Source organism: Vidua macroura, chromosome 18 (assembly GCF_024509145.1).
Source record: "Vidua macroura isolate BioBank_ID:100142 chromosome 18, ASM2450914v1, whole genome shotgun sequence".
Taxonomy (NCBI): Eukaryota; Metazoa; Chordata; class Aves; order Passeriformes; family Viduidae; genus Vidua; species Vidua macroura.
Genome location: NC_071588.1, coordinates 9304437 through 9327015, shown reverse-complemented (window position 1 = coordinate 9327015; position 22579 = coordinate 9304437). Strand labels below are relative to the sequence as shown.

General features: G+C 40.6%; 2 long non-coding RNA genes across 13 annotated transcripts in view; one reads left to right on the top strand and one right to left on the bottom strand.

Moving 5' to 3' along the window:
* Nucleotides 1–1408, bottom strand: part of LOC128816254 (uncharacterized) — a 226350-nt gene extending 224942 nt beyond the window's left edge. For 7 of the 8 annotated variants that reach the window (XR_008439833.1, XR_008439834.1, XR_008439832.1 and 4 more), the window contains exon 1: nt 1324–1405. This is a non-coding gene — a long non-coding RNA (uncharacterized LOC128816254). Of the gene's footprint in view, nt 1–1323 lie in introns of all 8 variants that reach the window. The other variant, XR_008439839.1, reaches the window with a different exon arrangement.
* An 88-nt stretch (nt 1409–1496) lies between these two features.
* LOC128816212 (uncharacterized) overlaps nt 1497–22579 on the top strand; it is a 66020-nt gene continuing 44937 nt past the window's right edge. For all 5 annotated transcript variants that reach the window (XR_008439816.1, XR_008439814.1, XR_008439815.1 and 2 more), the window contains exons 1-2: nt 1497–1610; nt 22258–22371. This is a non-coding gene — a long non-coding RNA (uncharacterized LOC128816212). The remainder of the gene's footprint in view (nt 1611–22257; nt 22372–22579) is intronic.

The following is a 22579-nucleotide window of genomic DNA, read 5'->3' as shown; positions in this document are numbered from 1 at the left end:
TGCATTGTCATACAATTCAGTCCAAAATTCCCATTTCCATCAAAAGGATGTCCATTCAGCTTTACAGAAAAATGTGTTTTAAGTCATTTTATAGCTAGCACAGGTAGCAATAGCTTAGAATGAAAAACTGAAACCTGGCCTACACTTAAAAGTTGCATAAAAATACTGGTATTGACTGGGTGTAGAGAGTTACTCCTGTAACCCTAATATGGATGAATTAAAAAATGGGCAAAAAACCCAAAAGCAAACAACCAAAGTCAATTTGTTTCCAGGGCTTGCCTTGGGCATGAGGAAATCCTTATAAACTATGTAGACAAATGGTTCTTTTAAGGCCGTGGCTCCACTCAGAATATTCAGCGATACAATTGTATCAGGGCACTTATGGCAGCAAATACTTTGTAGTTAATACATAAAACCCCACCAAAACCTCATTTACAGTCGAAATGACAGGTAATTAAGATACAAGGGATTGTGTTACTTCAAATAAGATTCAAAAAGGTTATGGGATACAAGTATCAGGCTTCCCCCATAAATAAATTTGTTCAGTCACACCTGGTTTGCCCAACCCCTCCGTCTTCCCATCACTATTCTGTTCGTCTTCTGTTTAAATATTCATCCTGTGAAATATTCATTTTTAGCTCAGGTCACAGAGAAATTGAGCCCCCTGGAGCCTTGCTCTATGACTGTAGAATTCTAATGGGGTTTTAACTAAACAACAACAAAGTTATTATGAAATGACTGTACTAAGAACATATTTGTGACTGCGTGGATTGAGATTTCCTGGAGAAGCCAATGCTGCCTTCCTGAGTGTTGCCCAGATGAGCCACCAAAGGCTCTGGAGCAATTTAATCCTGGGATGCAGAGGACACAGTGGGAATTAAGGAGAAAATCACACGAACCTAAAGTATGGATCTGCTGAACAAGAACAAAAGAGGTTTGATATAAACTGTCTATGGTCATAAGCAGAAACAATCATAGTATTGGAAATGCAGACTAGAACACAACCAAACCTTTAGGCAGGTTGTTATTTAAATCAACATGAAATCGACTTGATACTGAAACACACAACCAAGAGTTTCAAAGTCATTTGTTGCATTTCACAAACAATACCTACACAAAAGACCATAGTCTACAACACAAGAAGTTCCACCTTAGCATGAGGGAGGAACTTCTTTCCGTGGGGGGTGGAAGAGCTGGAACACCTGCAGTGTTGGAGACATTCCAAACCCACTTGGACGTGTTCCTTTGTCACCTGCAGCAGGTGACCCTGCCTTGCAGGGGAGTGTGACTGGGTGATCTGCAGAAGTCCCCTCCGACCCCTACCCTGTGAACCTGTGAAAGCCGCGTTCACCGCGCCTCAGGTCACTTCCTTAGCCTCAACCTCCTCCCGCCGCCAGCGCTCCCTCAGGGCCGCATCACCGCCGCGCCTCGTGTCCCTCCGCGCCTCACGGCTTCGCGCGCTCGAGCCGCAGGGCCGCAGCACCGCGCCCCGTGTCCCTCCTCGGCTCGGGCCGCCGCCGCTTTGCCCTCCCTGTCCCGCCGCCACCGCGACAGGTAGCTGGTCACCCGTGTCCTGCCAGGAGCACATGCCAGCGCCAGGGACATCCCAGGTGGGTTTGAGGAAGAGATCCTCTCGGGTGTTACAGAGTCACTGAATGGTTTGGGTTGGAAGGGATCTGTACGTTTCATCTCGTCCGAAGCCCGGCCACGGGCAGAGACACCTTCTGCTATCCCAGGTTGCTCCAAGCTCCTTCCAACCTGGCTTTGGGCACTGCCATGGATGGGGCAGCCACAGCTTCTCTGGGCATCCTGTGCCAGGGCTTCACCTCACGGTACTGGGACCCTGTAAAAGGAGAATGTGGGCCACCCTCAAGTAGGAAATGAGGGTGACAATTATTTTCCGAACTCAGCTTTGTGGCATTCTATTAAACTCGTTCATGGCATTGAGTCAAATAAAATAAATTTGATTAATTAAATAAATTTGTCACCAGGAAGTAACAGAAAATGCCTTGGTTTCTTCTACCATTGTGAGAGCTTGAGTGGCCTTTCCCCATCTCCTGGTCCACACTGGCACTAGCAAGATTGAAGCATTCAGATAATACTAAAGGCTGAAACGGTGGCAAGTAACAAGAATCTAGATGATTCCAAATAAAATTAGCTCCACTCTTGGTTACAGCTTGGTTCTAGTAACAACAAGGTTGTAGGTTCTATCCCTGTACAGGCCATATATATTTAAGAGTTGGACTTAATGATCCTTGTGGGTACCTTCCAACTCAGAATATTCTATGAATCAAAATCAGTGTTTACTCTATACTGTCATGTTTGTTGAAATGAAGCAAAACTACAGAAGGTAATTCAGGGAGTTTCCTGAAAATCAGAAAATTCTCCCTGGGCTTCTCATTGTTCTGAAGTTTGTTCTCCTGTGTTTCACTCTAAACTCTGTATTTAATCAACTTATTGTCATTGATCAGCCATACTAAAGCAAGGCTGCAGTTCTGATTGGATATTACTGCATTTTAGCTGAGCACCAGAAACATTTCTTCATGATAAGACCTGTTAGACAGTTGAACTCTCTTCCAATGGAACTCACATAGGCCCTGTTATTACAGCCAGTGGTAAATCCATTCTACAAAATGCTCTGTAGGCAGCAGTTTCAGGACAAAACTAATCTGATGTTCTCTCTCCAGGATTTTGGGGAGTTGCTCTATGAACCATGGGAGCTGTGAAAAAGTTGGGATTTCCTAGCTGCCTTGCCTAGATTGCTTACACCTGTGAATAATTAAGAGTTCAGATCTATAAGCTCTTCAGAACTTTCTGGAAGGTCATAAGTAGCTTTGACTCACCAAATCATTGAAATTGTTCAATTTTCAGTGGCAGAGAAGGGTTATATCTACCAAGTTCCTACTAAAATGCAGGAATTGGCAGGAGCAGTCTTGATTCAAAATTTGAATATAGCATTGATATATTTATTTCTTTTGATCGTGAACATTTTCACACTCTACAGTAATAACAAAAGCATTAAATTTGCATTTAAATCTCCTTATTCCATAGCTAACACACTGAACTGTGAAAAATATTCCAGACTATTTTTCTCAGATAATTTCTAGGTGACCTGTATCTGCTGGTTTCATTTAGGAACTGAAGGATGAAATGGAACTAAAAACCAGAGAGTGGTATCTTGAAATTGCCTGATAACCAGATACACCAGAAATCTCATTAAAATATTATGTATTAGAGTTCTATAAAGAGTTCCCAATCAAACAGGTCTATGGAAATATCCCTAACTATCAAAGTAGAGTACAGAAAAGGGTGAAGAGAAGGAAGCATGCAGATTTTTAAAGAACTTTGGGAATGCTGAACAGAATAGATCTCCAATAGGAAACAGGAAAAAAAAAAATCAAGTAATTATTTTTGCCTCAACACTAAGTATTACAGAAATACCCTGCTTTGGCTGATGAGAGGAGAAGTCAGGGAAACAGAAGATGTTTTGAATGTTCACTGCCCAAGCAGTGGAGTGGTTTGAAATGTGCTCTGGTACAGCTGTGTTTTGTCACACAGCCATGTGTAGGCAGCCTTTGGTCTGCCTGCCAGGACACACAGGTAAGAGTGAGCAGTGTCAGCTCCTGCCACCTCCCAGCCCTGGCTGTGCACAGCAGGTGCTGCAGGCTCCTGCCAGCTGAAAGCCACCTTGTTTTCCCAGTTAGGCATTCCACAGGGTTACTGGAAAACTGCTTCAAGTGGCCATCCAGTTCTAGGGAGTGTTTTTCACAACATGAACTGATTCTAATGTTCATGTTACCCTAGAGGGCAACTGGTATTTTCTAGTATTTGCTATGGCACTTCAGGAATGAAAATAACTCTTGCCAGACTAAACAAGGCTAAATTAAATGAAAAAAGATCCTGTCTCTAGGACAAGTGCCATAACTTGTAGTTATAGGGCAGTGGAGGAACTGACAGAATAGTTTCTTTTGGATACGATGATGTCACAGTGCACAGCTTTGGTCTATTGACTGAGGTGGATTTTGTATTCCCATGTATCTTATCATCAGCACTTTCAAATCAGTTTTACCCTTTTGAGGAAGGGAAGTGAGAGTTGGAGGTTGGATTTTTATTAGGCACAGCTGGTCCAAGGGACGTCATTTATTCCTAAAGCCAGGGCTGTCTTTCATATGAAACCGTTGGGTGGATGGTGGGCAGGGGGAATCACTCGATGTAGTTTCAACAGCTGGGGGTCAAATTATAGGGAAAAGTGGAGAGAAGGGAAATTTATAATCTATAATTTGAAACCAAAATAAGAATGAGACAAGCTTATTTGAAGGACTGGAAGGAAAAGGATGTGATATATGGCCTGATACAGCCAAGCAAAATGAACACTGCCATTGCACTATTACTTTGCAGACAATCCAAAAAAACCAAAAGGGCCTATTAAGGCTGTCTCTGTGGAGATCTAATTAGGTCATACAAACAATCTCTGTTGTTAATAGGACCCTTTAACCATACATGGACACTTTAAGAAGTCTGTAGCAGATATAGGAAAGGTTCTGATCCATGATGGGAATAAGAAGTGAACAAGAGTAAAGAAATAACAGATGAGAAATTGGCATAGGAATAAAAAAAGGTCTATAAATAGAATTATTGAAGTAGGAGAGGAACGTATGAGCCTTATTCTTCCCTAGAGGTGACATCCTATTCCGTGAGACATGATTTGCTTTGTTTGCTTGAAGTTAAGGGAATGGAGAAGAGGAATTGGTAGGAAACAATGCATTTTGAGGGCGAAGAAAAAGCTTCCAAGGGAAAGTGTGGGAAAGATCATGTTAAAAGAATGTGTTTGCTTAGAGTGACTGATAGCAGTGACTACCTGTATTATCCTAGCGAAGGAGATCTAGAGGACAGTTGGGTGTAAATTAAAATAGAATCACAACAAGTGAAGTGGAACCACTTCTGGCTTCAGGACATCACGTAAGAAAGTGTCAAAGGTGTGTGGGTCTTCACTCAGTGCAGATTGGACTTGCTGAGACAACAACAGCACCAAATGACCCACTCACCCTTACGCTGAAGGTATGGTCCCTCTTTACACTTATCTTCTCTCCTTCCCAAGTTTCCAGGTAGCAAATAATTGTTTCACACCTGTTATTCCCATTATGTCCCAATAATATTCTGACCACTTCTCTAGCACAGAACCCCACTCCTGTACTTGTTAAAGCTAAAGGCTGAGTAATATTTTTATGAACATATCCTATAATCTTGAAAGAGTTATGGACTTAATCATAGCAGGATACTCTGTGGGCCAGCAAATGTTCATTGTATATAGCAGTGTTACCTGGATAAGGGAGAATTTAATATCTAAATATCTGCAGAAAGCACACACTGAATGAGCAGTTGTTCATGGCATACTTGGAATGTGTTGTTCAGTCACCAGTGGGTGTACAGTATTTCTGTCACCTGAGTCCTGTAACTGGCTCACTTGGGGTGAATTTGCAGGTGGGATATTCACAGTGGCCTAGTTCTGAGCTATTTGCAGCAAGCAATATTGCACACTAACACTTACAGGTAGTAAAGCATCTGAAATTTCAGAATGTCACAATCCACTTACCAGTGGCTCAATACTATAAAGAGCCTAATTCAGTACTCAGACAGAATCTTCCCTTGGGTATTTAAGTCCCACTGAATCAGATGCTAAGAGAGTCAAAACCATGAGAAAAAATCACTTCGGACACCATTATATGCATTTCAATCCAGCAGTGCATGGCCCTACAGCAGTATTTAAGCTCAATACCCATATGAAAACCAGAGGGGTCATACGGCTTTGCTTATGCTGTGCTGAATAATTTCCTAAAGATTGTGTAGGTAACCTGTAGTTCAGCCAGTAAAAAGTATCCCATCCCAATCCTTTACTCCTCATTGAGGAAGACTGCAAGTATAGCTGTCCCAGGGAAAGAGGTGGCTTAGGAGATTTGTTAGGCTTCCTTTCTGGCCTCTTTTCTGTGACTCTGTGCTGTGTTCCATAAAGTAAGTTTGACACTCCACTGCTTGGATTTTGGAGCAGCCAAGTTATAACTAGCTGAAAAACCCCAGTGAAGGGACTGTGTCTATTCATCACCCTGGATAGTTTTTACTAGTATATGTTGCCTAGAACCAAGGGCAAGATTGGAATACTGCTACTGGAAGCCAGGAATTTTAGAAGCAGCACTGAAAATAAGATGAGCTACCTGTAGCAGAATTTCTTCAAACTCAACTACATCTGCATAGGAGTCTACAGAAAAATATCCTCATTTTAGATCGCTTTATTCACAAATCTGTCATCTGTTGTTGTATATGCAAAGGAAGCAGTCAAAGAGCTGTCTGGGAGTTCACCCTGCCATGACTGAGGTGCATTTCACTTTAGATTGGGATGGAACTTCTTTACAATAGATCTTTGTCTACTGCAAAAGTTTGTGACCAGGGGTTTCAAGAAAGCAAAAAAAAAAAAAAAAAAAAAAAAAGAGTCCAAAAGCTAATTTTAATTTTAAGTATTTATAGCAAAATAAGTAATCTATATGCCAGTTATATACAGGCACCCTGTATATCAGCAGGTGCCACCACATATAGGAAATTCAAGGCAGTGATTTGGTAGCGAACCAACTGAGCTGATACCATGTTTTGCTGGTGACATCATCACTGCTGGATGGCTCTTTGGAATAAATAACCTCTTCCACATGTCCCTAAGCACACAGCTCCCAAAATAAATTTCAATTGCTGTAAGGCTCAAGGACGTCCTAAATCACCTTGGGTTAATAAGCAGCAGAAATAGAGAATGAAGGAATCCAGGATTTGTTTTTATTTCACTAGAAATACTTCAGATGAAGCAATTGTTAAATGCATTAAATACTATGCAGGGCAAGCAGGAAATAAAAGCATGAAGGTGGGAAAGATGTTAATATCAGATTCACATACTGAAAACCTGGCAGGAAATACTACTCTAACTTGTGTATTGCCAGACTGGAAACCATGGCAGCATTCAAGATAGGCTGAGGTTCTGTAACTGTTTAATGAGCACTGGTTTGGTCAGGAGTCTTTGCAGAGGGTTGTGTTAAATTCAGAGCATAGAGGAAGTTTAATGTGAAACTTCCCTGAGGAAAGAAAACCCTACAAGAATACTTGCATTCTCACTCACAAACAGCAAAATTAATTCCCAAGTAGATGATCAGTGAAGGATGAGCAAATATAACTTCCACTTAGATCTAATCTGTAATTCTGGAGTGTAAATGGTGCCTTTATCTCTTGCTCTGAACAGGGAGAATTTAAGTATGAATAGATGTGTTATGGATGAGTAATGCCAGTTTATTTAGAAGTGTCCAGAACAGTTGATCTTCCAGGAACTAACAGGTAAAAAGGAGTCCTTAGCCAGTTTATGCTGGTTCTCTTTATAAAGAAGTAGGCTTTAATTATTCTGATGTGGTCTTTGCTTATCAGTCAGTAATACTGTCTAGAGACACTTTTGCATTTAACATACCCTGTCATTGCAGCAAAAGGTAAACCATATTTTAATACTCAGTTTGTGTTTCACTGCATTTTTGAGAATTTTGGCTGCTGCTTCAAGCCTTGCACATCGGTGTGATGCACCACAGAGAATAGCACAGTTGCATTCCCTGAGACTTTGTGAAGCTGGAATTTTTATTTAAATAATAATTGGAATGTTGTTATTATTAATATTAATATTAAGTTCCAGTTTCTAAAGACATACAAAGCATAAGGAGTAGAGGTGTAAATAAATTATGAGTGCACAGTATACAAAACATCTTGTCCCTAGAGCTAGAGAAGAGAAGGGATTTCTCTCTGAATGTAGTGGATGCTTTCTATACATCAGGTTTGCCTTCTCCCTCTGCCCTGTATGGTTTTTTTCTTCTTACAACAGATAATAACAAAGCATAAAAACACAAGAACCTGCCCTGAGTAGTGTTTTACCCTCAAGACTTATAGGGAAACCATTTACAGGAGTTGCTACCTCTGTACAAAACTAAGAAGGAAATAAAAAGCTCATGAAGTTGGAACCATCTTTCCGCTTTTTGTGAGAAAAACCAGGCTTAGCTTACAAGTGAAATGGGAGAAGTGACCAGTGTCCAACATGGATTCCCTTCTTTTTTACATGTTGTTCTATGGAGCACAACACCATTTTGGTTCATGAGAGAAAATTAAAAAGGAAAGACAACAAGTGTAAAAAAAACACTTCCTAACCTAAGTGATGGGTGGTTTTTGATTGGTATCATTTGGCATGTCCGGTGGTGTGCAGCTGAACTGGACTGAGAAGCTGTGACAGGCAGGCTTTCAGAGAAGTGGTACCTTCAGAAGTCACATTACACCACTCATCTCTGCTGATTTTTTCCTCACAGTGCAAAGAAAACACTGTTCTTTGTTGAGTGCTGTCTTAAAACAATTTGAACATCATAGTTTCACAAGTCCCCTGCAGACTGCACTTGTCATTCTGCATTTCATCCCATCCTACTTGTTCTACTCCCCAGAGAAGCTGAGGCAATCCCTTCCACTGCCTGGTGTGTTCCCCTTGCCCACCACGGCTGGGGCAGCTGCCAGAGGTGGAGGTGAGCAGGAAGCAGTGATGGAGAGAGCAGAGGGGAGCATCTGGTACTGTGAGATCACACTAGTAAGAGCTGGTTTAAAATTTCTGTCAATGACAGGCAGTTCAGAGACACTTGACAGTTTTATCACAGCAGAGCACACTGTAATTTCACTGTTTACATGGTGCATGTGCTTGCATTTTACTGTCATTTGTCTCCCTCCCCACTACAGTTACCTGAATGCAGTGACTTGAGTCACAAAGTTACTTTGCTCTCATTCTCTCTGTCCTATACCACATCACACTGAAAATCCAGTAGGGAAGAATGCCATCTATTTATCCCATCTCCCAGGAAATACTGGCAAAGACTGGATGTTTTAAAAACTCTGAATAGCACAGGAGTTTGAGTGTTCCACTAAGTGGAATTTTCATGTCAGATGAATTTTTTTTTTTTTAGGGACTTGCGCCCTTTATGAGCCTTTCACCCCATATTTGCTGTGTAGAAATTATTCTCCCTGTCCCAAATCCAACTTCATATCCTCTGTCCCACCTCCCATGTTTACAGAGAATGCCATAATCATATGGTGCTATTATTGTGCCTGTCACAAAGCAGATATGTCTAAATGGCAGCCTTTCAGGCTTTTAGCTCCCTCTTCCAGAAAACTGCAGTTGCAATTGTTTTCAGCTGTATATCCTCAGCTCAAATCAGCTGACATAGAGACCTTGGCAATCATTTCTCAGAAGCAGAAGTGCCACAGATGCCTGTATTGAGGCAGATTTTTGTAAGCCTTTAGCTGTTCCACAATTCTTCCACAAACAGTGAGAGACTTGTGTGGCAAACTCTAAGTATGCGAGTCAAGATTATTAGCATATGACACCACCACCATGCTTTTCCATGGCAGCAGGGCACAGTGCCTGGGACACTGAGGGAGCAGAGCTGGTGGGTGACCGGGGTGTGCTCCCTGACCTCCCAAGAAGAGAACCCAAGTAGTCTCTGACAAGCCTCGTCCTTCACACCCTGAGACCTTGCTGTAAGCACTGTTCTTCCAGACCAGTCAAGGCAGCAAGAGGAGGGCTGGGACAGAGGACAGCAAGCCCAGGGAAGTTTAGTTTAGCAGGCTATAAATCCTCCTTCCCCTCCTCCCTTCTTTATTGCCTGTCTTTGGAAAACACAATCCGATATAAACCAGAGAGAGTGGAAGCAGGGCAATAAAACTGTACGGCAGGAGCACGAGTGTCACAGGGGTGTTATATTACTGGCATTCCAAGTGGCTGATGTCAGGCAGTGAGCAGCAGGGCCCGCAAACCCACCAGGGCAAAGAAATGTGCCAACTGTCCTTTGTGGCCCTGTGACATCCCTTTCCTTCAGATCCATTCTCAACTCTTATACTATTCATCTCTTCTGCCCATTGCTACTCCCAAGTCCTTGTGTTATGATGTCAGGGGTTCTGGTTTTCAGGCTGTTCAAGTTGAGCACTCAGGCCTTTTGACCAGGAGTTAAGATACTCTTGAAACACATGATGTGTTGTCTGATCCATGTGTAACAGGATCAGCAGTGCCGCACATACAAAAATGATTTCTTGATGTGCACATGGCTGGATTCATATATATATGTATTGATTTATTTTAAAGTTAATTTATGCAAACTCAGCTCTTTTTAGATAGGGCCAACAGTCTCAAAACTGGTTAGCAGTTCTGGATGCCCTACATGAGTGATGGTTTTCACAGGACTGGCTCCCAGTGTTTTCTGAAAACCAGGTTCCTTTAAGGTACAATTAATTGTGCACTTAAAAGAGTTTTCAACTGTCTTTTCAATGTTTGCTGTGAAAAATTGAAGGAAAGACAGTTAACCACAAGTTCCGAGGTATAAATATTGCTCAGAAACTCAGATGTACTTCCATTCATAGGAGCTGGCACAAGTACGATTTCTTGGGGATAAGTTTCTTTCTCCTCAGTTGTCTTCAGTTAGGTGTTTGCTATAAATTAACTTGCAAAGCTCATATAATTGGTAGACTGAAAGAAATATCTCTGGAAAAGAATTCATCCTGCTTTTTTTCGGATACGGTCGCACAATCAAAATTAAGCCAGCTTAAGTCAAGATGCATAACTCATGTTTTTCTCTCTCTTCTCATTGTTGGTATTGTTCAGAGTTGGTTTGGGTTGGATCAGTTTCCCGACTTGATTTGTTCCGCGGCTGTGTAAATGCTTGCTGGCACAAGAAACATGGGGAAACACGCAGCTAAGGACAAGGGAATATGAGGTGAACTTTTGGGGACAACCTCCCCTTATGTGGATCTACAGCAACCCTGTAACAGCAGCCTCAGAGATTCCTACCACGATGGCTTTGTCATCCTCTAGGTTTGCACATCTTTCTGTGGAGTTAGGACATGTAACAAACTTAGAGACCTGACTTTGGACAACCAAAGTTTGGTGAGGTGAATTTCACCATTTATCACTTAAGTATATTCCAGTTCTGAGGGCTACTCAGCAGTGCCAATATGCTTATTGAAGTGGTAAATTCTGAATGTAGATTCACAGAGCCCTGTGCTTGAATTTCTCTGCCATTTTATAAATATGACACATGTACTCTAGGGTAGCTTCAGAGCATTTTGTGAAAAAATATCCAAATTAACTTTTGAAGTGGACCAATTAAAGTATAGTAAATCCCTGTGTAGACACTCTTCCTGAGTATCAAAGAGGCCTTAATTCAGGTCAGCCTAATTTATTTTGTATTGAAGTAAAACAAATCAAATAAAGGTTCCTTTAATCCTAAATGAGAGTGCCTGTGCAGGCGGGTGGAAGGGGCTTAACGCTATTCAGAATTTAATGGCATTTGATAGCAATTACTTAGAATAATCTCCTTTATGAGGTTTTTTGGACACTCCTCTCAAATTCAGTTGCACTGTTTGTTTAATTATATGGAATAAAGTTGACATTGAAGAGTTAACATTGGAAATTGAATTCCAAAAGGTTTGCTGTACATGAAATGTTGAGACTTTGAATGACCAAGGAAGGAGAAGGACATGTGATTATCTCACAATTATAGATATGCATTGCTCTCCATCTCATTTATTTCTACACATTTCCTCAAGTCTGCATAGCACTGATTTTTAGATCTGAGTTAACTTTTTGGTTCAACACAGCACTCATAGAAGAAAACTGTTAGATTAATGATTGAATTTCCCGGTCTACATATGAAGGGAGGTTCTCTTCATTCTCTTCTCCATCCAGATGGAAATTTAATGTACAGAGTACCATACTATTTTGCATGAACATGTAACACCTTTAATCCTGTGATCATAAAGGGCCTTCCAAATGTCAGTGAACAAAGCCTCCACGCTGCCCCTGAGAAAATCAGAGAAGTGCTATTATCCCAGATTTACAGATAGGAAAGATACATCCTAAGAAGTGAATTGTCTTGCCTAAGGTCACACACAAGGAGAGAATGACTATACGGAATAAAACCAATTCTTCTAAATCTCTGTCTTGTGACTCAGTCACAAGACTGCCCTTCTCTATTGTTTTATAACAATAAACACAAGCCTTATTTCTACTATCTCCCCTTCCAGAAATTCTGCTGTCAATACAGTCCTTTCTGTGGTAGCCACATTGTCTGGCAGTATCTATTAGGAAAGATGGAGAAGTTACTGGTGGTATGCTTTAGGGCTGCCATGGCACTTGAGTGTGGTGGGGTCTTTCTGCTCCTAATCCGTTGTATCAGCTCCTGGCAATTCAAGCCCTGTCTACTGAATTGCTGGGGGTGAAAGGTCAATGCATTAAGCATAGCAGATTAATACACTGCAGTAAATCCCAGAACCAGCACTTTAAGGAGCCAGTAATATTTCACACGTGATTGTTCTACCAATTGATTGCACCATCTTGTGAGTGCGTTGTGTGTGTGTATTTCTTTGACTCCATTTACGAGCTTTCCCAAGCTCCCCTGTTTAGTGGAGATTGCTGTGTCCCACACTGGTTGCACTTTGATCAGGGAAATTCAATACCTGAGGTCTGGGCTTTATAGGAAAGCAAGGTCCAGATTAAGGGAATTAGCCACAGTATATCACAACTAATAAAAGAGTGATTGAGCCCCACCACAGTGCTGCCCCAGGGGACGGGAGGAAAAAGGAGGGGGGCAGTTAGTGGAGGGGGAGGAAGAATTGCAGATAAAGCCATGTCCATAATTAAAAATGAATAAACCTGCTATCACGTCATGCCTCTTACTGTGCTAGCAACCAAAGCAACATCTTTTCACAAAATGTAACAGCTATAGCCTTTACTTTTTTCCTTTCCTGTTTCTTCCTGTTGACCTTGTCCATTCCCATATTTTCAGTGCAACTAAATTACAAATTTAGGAATTCTGTGGAGAAATAAATTGCATATTTGACTAATTCTTATGTCCATTTCATGGCAGTGATTAAATGACTCAGGTCAGTAGGAGCTACAATTTCAGACACTTGACAAAAGCAGGAGTAGGAGCACCAGCTATTGTGTGGATGCTGGGATTTCTCTCAAGCCTTGAGAGTTTTGTAAAGGGCTGCCTGTTGTTATTATGAACCCAATCAGAATCATCAATCTTTCTTTATCCATACTGCTTTAAAAAAAGAAAAAAAAACCCAAACCAGATCTGAGCATGTAGTTTGCTCTTGGACTAAGAAAAATGCTGCAATAATTTTCTTGGAAGGTTTTCATAGTAATATGCCAAGACACAGTGTATCTGAATATCCAAATCAGGAGAAAATAGGTTTTATTATTTTATAGACAGTGACTGAGGAAAGATTACTGATCATTCTATCAGAGGGAATCAGACTGCTGCAAAATCCAAATCATTCAGTTACAAAAAGATTTTGTATGTACTGTCTTCACTAAGGCTGCAAGCTTTACTTTGTTCTTATTTCCTTGTCCATTTTTTTTCTGAGTTCTTAATCCAGACCAAACTTCCCTTGAGTTTTTCGTATTCTTTTTAAAGATATTTGCTTGAACTAGGAGTGGCAGAAAGACTAGAAAAAGATCCAGCACATAACGCCTGAGTCTGGCATCTCCTTTGTCATACACAGGGCTGGGGCTGGGTACACTGTTAGAATATGCAGTTGTACACGAACAGCCTTGATTTGTTTCCCAAACTGAGTACTTGGGTTTTCATTTTCTTTGTCCATGATATTTGTTTGGGAAACAAATATAGAATAATACCAAATTTTATAGTATCTCTTTGCATTTCAAAATCTGATAATGTAATGTAATGCAATGAATTTGGAGCTTCCTAATTTGAATCTCCAAAAGCATTTTAGCATATACACAATCTGACCTGTTGTGTGTTTCAGTTTTCCTGCAGTCAAACACAGGACTAAGTGCTTCAGTGAGTCAGAGCCACAGCAATTTAAACTAGACACATAATGAAAGGCAGGGTGTGTTAACCATACTTAGTGCTTTGCAGAGTTTTAGGATTTAGGATTTCTGTGTGTTGGATAAGCATCAATATCATCTCCAATGACAAAATCCTATCTTTTTTGCTAAATCTTTTCATTTCAATACTCTTCAGCATTCCAGGATGAACAATGGTTCAAGCCAATGAAGCCAATGGAAGGAGTGTGTTCAACTAAATGCATATTTGGTCAGGTTCTTAGAATCCATTTTCACCTATTATTTATTATTACTGTTTGTACAGTACAAAATAGATGGCTACATAAACAGATATTGTCTAATTAGGCTGGTCTGCCTGAAATCATCATTCATTTGCCAGGAAATGAGTTTTTATGCAAGTGGCACAACAGTATTGATTAATCACAGTAACTCTTGACAGTGTTTTTAGAACACCTGACCATGCACAGTACTTTGAAAGCATACAAATTTTTTTTGTCCCCTTGTGCCAGCTAATTAAATTTACCCCAAGTTTTCAGAAGTACATAAAGTAATTTTCTTCCAGGATCAGGATTTCCTGCTTTCTAACACTTCTGTTTTCCTTAAGACCAGGAATCTTCATGTCAAAGCACACATTTGTGCTTGTCACTTTCTCTCTAAACAAACCATGTTTCCAGCCTCCTCAGCTTTGTTATTACAAGAGGAGATACAAGAGGAAAAATGAACAGAAAAGAATATTCAATTCAAGTTTGTTATGTTGTGAAAAGCTGTCAATAATTCAAGATAAACAGTTGGTTGACTTACACAGAAAATTTTGGTTAAATATCAGGTCCTAGAAAGATTTTTTTTCCTGACACAATTGAGCCATCTCTTTGAATTGTCTGTCAAAAGTGGGCTAGTCTCAAAAGCAAAATTATAGGCATTGGTTGAGACAGTGACAGCATTGAAATGTATTAAACTTGCTCAAGTACAAGCAAACCCATTTTACCGTGCTACAGAAGTTAAACATACAATTTTATTTGGGGACATACTATTTTATTTGAAATTAAAATGTAAATAAGGTGGAGAATTTCAGTTTTGTAATCACTTGCTGTTAAAAACTTGAACCTAAACTTTGTGTCCCATAAAATCTTATTAGATCATGTGCTCTTATGTAGTCTGTTACCTCACAGTAATTAAAGACCAGCTCAAGCAACTTTGTGACAGCACAGCAGCTCTTACTGAAGATGGTCAATGCTGAGCAGTTTTTCTCTCTCTCTAATCCCCCACTGTCACCTGTAATTCTGCTGGTTTAGATTATTATTTCCTTATTCACCTGCCAAATAATAGGGGAAAAAATATAAACCCGACTTTCTCTAAAAAACCCTCTAGCTGTCACATCAGAAGACACCTTTAATCCAGTGTCCTGTGCATGAATGGATTGTGGATTTGGGTATCAGTGAGACAAAGTTGTTTAGGAAAATCATGTCAATAAACAAACAGGGAAACTTGTTTGAGAAAGCCATTTTAAATTAAATGGCAATCAATGCACCTAATGCAGTTCAGCTTTCCTTAGCATCCGCAGTCCAGTCCCTGATACCCCTCCAGGCTACCACTAGTATAAGTTTACTTCAGAGTCCTGAAACTTTAACATTCTAATGAGGCAAAGTTTTATCCCATAGAAACTAAACTCTACCAGAAATTCCTAGGTAAGAGCCTGAAAATTTTTATGTACACAGTAATTCTTTTTATACAATACTGCCATACAGCTAAGAAATTGATTTCTTTCAGAAGAAAACAAGAGACCAGCACCCATTAGTTCTTAGTTAAATATTAGATGAAATTACTTAAATGCAAAATTTATGGCATTCATTCCGTACAGGATTCAGACTATTTTTTTTAACTGCTTTGTTACTTTTCCCAATCCATGAACAATTTACATGGTGAGGGATTAACTACCACTTCTTTAGGCATTTATTCCTGCTTCAAGCGAATGGTAAAATTTTGATAGATTTGAACAATGAAGAATCAAGGCTGATATGAAAATTCCCATCAATCCCCATAGTCTTTGCAGCAGGATTCCTCATGAGTGTAAACTTGAAGCAGCTCAGTGGAGTTATTTAGAATAACCCAAAACAAGTCTGTTACTGTAACTTGAGCCTGTTTTATGAAGTGGCAGGAAATGAAGACAATGTTGATGGGCAGAACTCCGGAAATTGATTAAACCCCTCAAAAATCTCTCTTTTGAGAGCCATCTCCACAAGCAGCAGATGAATGCTACAAGTGATGATGAAATGCCAGTGAGCAGGGCCAGCCCACATCAACTGTTTCATGACTGCTTGCCAGACAAACAGATTGGTTGTCAGAGCAGCAGAAGAAATACTTGGACTGCCAATAACCAGAAGTTGAAAATCTGGCAAGGTCAGTCTCTCCCTCTGATCCCAACGCTCAGATACTCACTTCTGATCCTCCCTGACAATGTGATAAAATTCATATAAACTAAAACTGCTTTTAAAGTAGTTAGATAGGTAGCAGCTAGGCATTAAAATATATGTATGAAGATATCCTCAGCTTTGCCAAACAGGATGCACATTGCTGTATAAAAGCTATCCAGACAGGACATTAAAGTTATGATGCTGTCATCTCCACATAGTCATGAAAGATACTTTTATGAGACTTCCACATGCAGCCTAGTTAGCATTTCCCCTAGTTCCAGCTAGACTGTACCTTCCAGTAATGCTCTAAGTCCAGTCTCAGCTATCCAGTAACTTTTATCTTTCATTTTAACACTTCTTATCCATTTATGTCAATATATGTCTTACAAAGAAAGCCCATTTCTCCTTATCATTTCACAGATAGGGACAAAGTTATTTACTCAAAACACTCTAGTGGCACAGCCAGCAGTAAATGCATTTTCCTGACTCAGTGCCCTTTTGCTGAACCACACTGTGCTAGTCTAACATTCCCTAATATCTGCAATCTCCTCCAGTAGCCTGGTTATCCACCCCCCATTATCTGTAACAACACGTACTGTAGTGTTTGGCTCTTCTAAGAAATGAGAGACTAGCAAATATTAGGTATAATTTTCTGATTTTGATTACCGTTGGCCTAAATGGATAGTATCATAGTTACCACCTCCCCATCCCTCTGTTCCTACTCAATCATGTATTTTGAAACCATTTGCTAAATAAAACTTCACTCTACCAAGGGGTCTGGAGAGATTTTGACCTATACAGAGCTACTATTCTTATTTTTGTTTAAAACGGTCCCTTATTAAAATGGGAACATCTACTTCGGTCCAGATTATCAGTATGGGTTCTATGTTCCTTTTAGCTGCACTCCAGGTATCTCTTCTCTGTATTTACAGAAAACTGTAAACAGTTGTCACTTGGACAGCTCAATGCGGACCTTTTGTCCATACAAGTGGATTTGTTCATCCTTTACTTGAGCTGGTACCTCTTATCCTCCCATTGTCACCATCTACCACAGCACAGGGGGTACTAATGTTCTACAGGAACAGGTTCTGACTAAGCCCTCAGGCCTCCAGTTTTTCCTAAGGGACAAAGAACAGAACAATCAGGGCTTTGGTTAATAGAAGGTGAGCAAAATGCTTTCCAGGTCAGCTTGAAATCTAATGTATTGAGGAATATTTTCTTTGAATGTGTTCTCACAAGATACTCAGAATGTTTTCAGTGCTTCCTTACATAATGATGGCAGTGTGCAGGGAGCTTCCTTGGCAATCACAGAATAGAAATCTTTGGTTTGGGAAGCTGACAGATCTTAAACCTTAGAGATGACTATCATTTTACCCTGGCAGCTTGTAGTTCTAGGCTGCCACATTTGGCACGGTTTCTTATCACCATTGTGTTCTGGTAGACAAAATACGTAACATTTTTAGTCAGGCTGCTATGATGAAAAGCCTTTTCTACACAGTGATTCTGGCTGATCTCCTCTTGCCTGGGGTAATCCTAACAAATGAAATGCTGCAGTCAGGAGTGAATGTCAGTATACACATGTTCAGAAAGGGCAAGTTTATTGCTAAAGGTAACATGGAAGTAGCACAGCGAAGTCAGTGTCTAAGTGTGGTGATGCCCCCAGTATGGACTCGTGTAACTGCAGACTCAGGCACACAAAGCCTGCTATAACCTTCTATTAATTTGTTTTCATCTGGTTTTGTAACCACTTGGCCCATGAGAACATGTATATAGCCACAGATAGATCTGTTTTCCCTATGATTCTAATGATGCAGAGGAGTTTAGGAGATCCCAGAAGAATCATCACAAAGGGGTGAAAGTTGTTTGACCTGAGCATCTTTGATCTTCTGGACAAGATGCTAATTTGATCTGGAAACGGAGATACAGGTGACTATAAAAGGCAGTAGTAGAGAGAGAAAAAAAATCTGCTGTTTGGGATCAATGTTCCTGGATTTGCCATTGTGCTGTGCAAACATCTAGAGAAATCTGACTTCCACTGTATAAATGAAGGTAGCTTTTCCTGGGGAAATCTGGCCTGGCCTTCCATAGGCATGGAATGCCTTGAAGCAGCAATAGGAAGATGATAGAAAAGTCCAGTGAATGAAAAATTTAGATAGATAACTAGCACCCCAAGAATTTCTGTGATTGCACATGGGACATCAGAGGATCTGGGCAAGCTTCAAAACAGGGAAAGCATGGGACAACTTGTAAATTGCCCTTCTGTGCTCCAGTGGCACTGTGCCCTCTCCCTACTCCGCTGTTGGGTGATGGCAGTTCCACAGAGTTTCCACAGAAGCTGGTTGCCCAAGAGGAGGACTCTCACAGAAGTGAGTCCTCAAGGCCATACTGAGATAAACTGAATGCTTACCCCTTCACTGTGATTCTGTGAAATTTTCCAGCAGGTACTCAGAAAAATATTTCACTGCCCTAAAGGCAGGTTCTTAATTTACTTCCTGCCCTGCACGGTGTCTCACTCTTGCTTGTGTTTTTCTCTTTATTTTGAGAGTAGGGGACTGGGTTTTTATGGTGGCCATGTTAATCGTATCCCTGGTGGTCACAAAGGAGTTTAATAAAAGGGGTGGGTGGCTGGGTTAATTATTTTTTCCATCTGTCTTAGGAGAAGAGTGTTTTAAATAAATACAGCTCTGTTGGAGCAGAGGGGTTGCAAGGGTAACGTTTTTTGTTTGCCTTCTTTTGTCAATCCACCACCCTCCTTTCCACCTCCCACTTTATTTCCTGCTGTGGAGACAAGTGACTTAATAAACTATTATTTATTTGTTAAAGATGTCTCTTTCCAGCACTAGCTTTCCTGCTGGGGAGATGAGTGTCTATAAAATATTTCCAAAGGTGTACCTCCTTTAAAGATTTAGTGCATTTCCCAATAGCTCACTCCAAGTCCTGCTGCTGTAAAAGTTGCTGGCTGTTTATTTTTCAACATGTCTAAGAACCTTAGTGATGGAACAAGACGAAAGTTTTGTTCTTCCATGATTTTTTTAATCTGCTTCTACTTTGAGTCTCAGTTCTGTACAGCAGGAGCAAACTGCCAAGCCAGAACTGAGCCCTATTTTGTTTAACAAGGCTCTGGTTTAGCTCAACTTTATACCATGCAGATCTGCTAAGCAGGATTGAGACCTTCATTTTAAACAACTTTGTGAACAGTTTCTGAGCAGGGAGGCTTGAAGTTAAACTCTGGGCTGGAAGGCTCTGGGCCACAGATCTCAGTATCACAGTGGTCAACTTCATTTCTTTAATGTTTCAAGACAAGTTATATTTTTACTACACCAGCATCTATGGAGGAGACTAAATACAATATGTTCCTGCTGGAAAAAAAGTCAGCATGGACTTTTTTTCACCACTGACACATCACTTCATTTTTTAAAAGCAGACTTTAATTTCTAGTTTTTGCTCAGAAGTTCATTCTGTCATGGTTAATGCTGTGTCCAGCACCTTTCTGCTTTCCTCATAGAAATCAGTAGAATATACTACATAAATACTGCATTCTAAGAGTATATATCCTCACAAATGGTATACAGTTTCTTCTCCAATATGATAGAATTTGGAATTACTACTGTAGGCATCATGCAATGTGTGTAACACAACCTTCATACACATACAGCATTACAGTGCGGTGGCCCAGACAAGTTTAACCTGCCATCTTCAGGAGCAATGATTCTGTACAATATCATGTCATTTGCTTTTTATAACCTCCCTGTATTGCATCAATTCCAAAGCTACAGGTGAAACCCCACCTTTGGGTCCATTTTCTCCTTGGGAGAAACCCTCAAAACTGATAAGATTAGAGGTATGAGGACATCAACCAACCCAGCATCTCTTTTGAGTGAAAACTCCTTCCCATGTGGGGTTTTGGTCCAAGTTCTGGTTGTTCAGTGCTGATGTTGGACCTGGCACAACTTTTAAGCCTGGAGTTTGGCATATTTAGGAGCTACCTAAAGCAGAAGAGTACTCAGGAACCTTCCAGAAGTAGGGAGCTCAGTGTGGTTCTCTGCTTCCCCCAGGGGGAGGTGTCTATGCTGGCATGGTTCTGAGATGGGCATGGCCTCTGCTGAGAGCTTTCCTCAGCACAGGGGAGAATCACTAGGGGGTCCCTGAGGCAAACTGGGTGGGAGGAGGAGGCTGCTGAACAGCAGTCTACTGGAGACATGAAGAAGGAAGAATTCCCAGCTTGGGAAGTAGGTAGAATAAGACTGAGATGCCCAAGGTATGACTGGTCACTCTCTGTCCACTGTTCCGGGTGAGTTGTATGTGAGTTTGTGCCTGACATCTTCATTGAGCAAAAATGCCATCTTGCCATCATAGGATGGGCTCAGCATTCTCTGTTTGTACATTACTGCTGAAAGTGTTCCAAGAATATTTCTGTTCACCACCTAGATGAACTAAGAGGGAGAGACCTATGCAGGGAGGAGATAGGGGGAGGACTAAGAAGATTTGAGAGAAGAGTTGAAACATCACTAGAAAGAGGCAGACACTGAATTTAGTTCTTTGGTCTTACCGAATTTGAGACAACACATAGGACTCCTGCATCATCTCACATTGTAAGACAGGCCTACTGGACTGCCTTGAGCTACAGGTCCACACTGGGCAGGTCGCTCTGAATGTAGCTCCTTGGGACATTAATTCCTTCCAGTTTGTGAAAAGTTGCAGAGAGGTTGCTTCTCCACTAGGTACAAGGGGAAGGAAGGATCCTGCAGGGGTCCCAGGCGGGAGCAGAAGATAGTTTAGGAGTGAAACTACTGAAAAGATGCAGTGGAATCTGCTAGGGGAGTGCAGGGCTCAGTCCCCTGTGTAGATGACCTTGTGTTGAACAGAAAGAATGCAGAAAAAGTAGAGAAGGCTTGGAAAATGGTTCTTTTTTGACAACTCGTTTGTCTAATCTCAGGAGGGCCCTAAAGAGAGATGAACCAGTGCATGATAAGAAACCAAGCGAGTGGGTGTTGGAAGCAAACTGTTAGCCAGCAACGACTGACAGCTGTATAAAATTCTGGAGACAGATAATTGTAATCAAGATTCAGTCCCACAGAGACAATTAGTTATGTGAATAAAAACCAGAGCACAGATAGCTGAACGGAAAAGAAAGATTTAATTCCTGTATAAGACTGAAAAACAGCTAGGAAAAGTACGTGAAGAGACATCCTATGTACCATGAATGAAATTATTGTTATTTGAAATTTCTAAATTTCAGGCATTATTCAACACTCTATGTATACATCTACTCAGAGTGGCCTTATCTGCAAGGGCCACTTAGAGTTTGTGGTTTTACCCTTGTTCCAGATTTGGGGTTTTTTTTGCTTACTCAAAACACCAGTGTGAAATTGGAGAATTCTGAAACATCCCTGGATTTAAAGCAGTGGAATCTGAAGTCAGGACCTTCCCTTAGCTTTGGCATCACCCTTCTCATTTTGTCCTCATTGATTTCAACAGTATTGCATGTGTAATAAAGTAAACACGTTGAGATTTGGCCCATAGCAGGAGTCATAAATTCTTTGTTTTTGAAGGCCTGATCCTTCATCCACTGATGTTAATAGAGGAATTCTTACTTGACATCATTTGGGAGGAACAGATCCCAAGGCGTTTGTTCTCAGGCATATCAAAGCAACTATTTTGTATTGAAAGTAAATTAAAATGCAATATTCCTACATTTGCCAGGAGTGTAAATCTGAGCACCACAAATCAAACTAATTGTATATCTATGTCCAATATTTCAAATGAAACCTGTGACAGTCAGACAAGTTGTTCGATAACTGATCTTTTAAAAACATCAGAGCAAGATTATTCAAAGGATTACTTCAAACTACTTTTTAGTGGCTGAAGCACAAAACGGTCTCGATTTAAAGTTTAAGTATAGCAATTTAATTTGAAGTTTCTCTGTATTTTCTCAAGGATGCTTGAGGACAGAATGTCACCTGAATGAGCTACTCCCTACACTAACCAGAAGGTGACTGGACAATTTACTGTGTACTTATTGAAAGGAAGGCTAAAGAATCATTTTTGTTGGTGAGTCTTGCAACAATGTTATTATGTGGGAAAACAAGCTCTAAAAGAAAAAGAGGAAAAAAAAAATTCTAAATTGTCTCTGATCATATCCAGCTTCAGAACGATGAGAGGATATCCAGGATAAATCTTGACACATTATTTTTAAATCATTCCCCATTTAGTTTAGCAATACACCCCCACCTCACTTTTGTTCAGTTTTTTTACAGAA